Source organism: Dipodomys ordii, unplaced genomic scaffold (assembly GCF_000151885.1).
Source record: "Dipodomys ordii isolate 6190 unplaced genomic scaffold, Dord_2.0 Scaffold10, whole genome shotgun sequence".
Classification (NCBI taxonomy): Eukaryota; Metazoa; Chordata; class Mammalia; order Rodentia; family Heteromyidae; genus Dipodomys; species Dipodomys ordii.
Window position 1 is genome coordinate 2,731,347 of NW_012267226.1, and position 1,562 is coordinate 2,732,908.

Genomic DNA, 1,562 nt, shown 5'->3' on the forward strand with positions numbered 1-1,562 from the left:
CCTCCTCCTCCTCTTCCTCCTCCATCTCACAGACTTTCCTGCCCAGGCTTGCTTTGAACTGAGATCAAATCTTAGTCTCCTGGGTTGCTAGGATTACAGTTGTGATCCACTGGTGCCTGGTTCAAAAGTATGTATATTTCTGCTGTAATCCTACCTACTCAGGAGGCTAAGATCTGGGGATTGCAGCTCCAAGCCAGCCCAGGCAGAAAAGTCCATAAGACTCTTATCTCCAATAAACTACGCAGAATAAGCCAGAAGTGGTGTTGTGGCTCAAGTGGTAGAGTGCTATCCTTGAGCACAAAGAGGTTCAGGTGCAGTGCCCAGGCTCTGAGTTAAAGCCCCAGAACTGCTCCCTCAAGATATATCTATATATCTATATCTATATGTGCTGGTGCTTCTGTCCTTCAGAAGTTGTATTTATTTCCCACTTCTCTCTCTTGTTTCCCCTCTCTCTCCTTTCTTTGTACAGTTGAGGATCAAACTCAATATGCATATATTCTACCATTAAACTATACTACAATCCCTCTGATCCTTTTGAGACTTCCATAATATCTCATAGGTTTTGATCACTTTTCCTCTGTTTTTCAAAATCTATAGTTTTAATTGATCTATATATAAGTTTTCTGATTCTTTCTTCTGATGAATCTTTTTACTGAAATTTTCATTTTAATTTTTATACTTCAGAGCTCCAATATTTGTCTGGCACGTTGTTGATATTCTAATTGTATTAATCATTTGCTTTAGTTTGTTCATTATACTCTAACATAGCATAATAAAAAGGTAAAATGAAAACTGGAAATCCTACTTTTCAGCCAAGAGTTTTAGTGCTGTGAGATTTGGTGTCTGGTAAGTGCCTGTTTCCTGGTTCATAGTCATTGTTTTGATCTGTATGTATATAGCAGAAAGTGGAGGAGACCTTTCCTGGTTCTCCAATATAGGTATTTTAATCCCTATAAGGGATGAGGGTGAAAGCCTCATGACTAATCACCTCCCAAAGGTTCTACTTTCTAGTATCGTAATCTTGGGGGTTAGGATTTCATGAGTTTTGGGTAGACACAAGCATTTAAACTATTACGTTATTTTCTTGATTTCCTTTAGTTCTTGGTCCATGTTTTCTACTAACTCTTAAATCATGCTTAAGATTTTGTCTAGTAAGTCTGATGTCTGATTTTTACAGAGATGGTTTCTGTCAATCCGTTTTCTTCATTTGAATGAAAACATATTTTCTTTGCGTGTCTTGTGATATTTGTTGCTGTCAAAAATGTGTCATTTGAGTATTATAATCAGGCAACTCTGGAAATCATATGCTAGAAGCTCTTCTCTTTCTTCTTTTCTTATTTGTGTGTTAAAGGTTTTAGTAGCCTATTAATTTTGCGACTCTCCTTAAATATTTTTATCTTTGACCATTGAATTCTTAGTTTCTTTTGCTCATATTCAGCTAATATTTTGATAAAGACTTCCTTGAATTTCGGGAGCTTCCACAGTGTGTGAAGATTTATTCTGTGCTAGGGCATTCTTTCAACATGTATCTAGGGGCTGGGAAGGTGGCTCAGTGGTAGAGC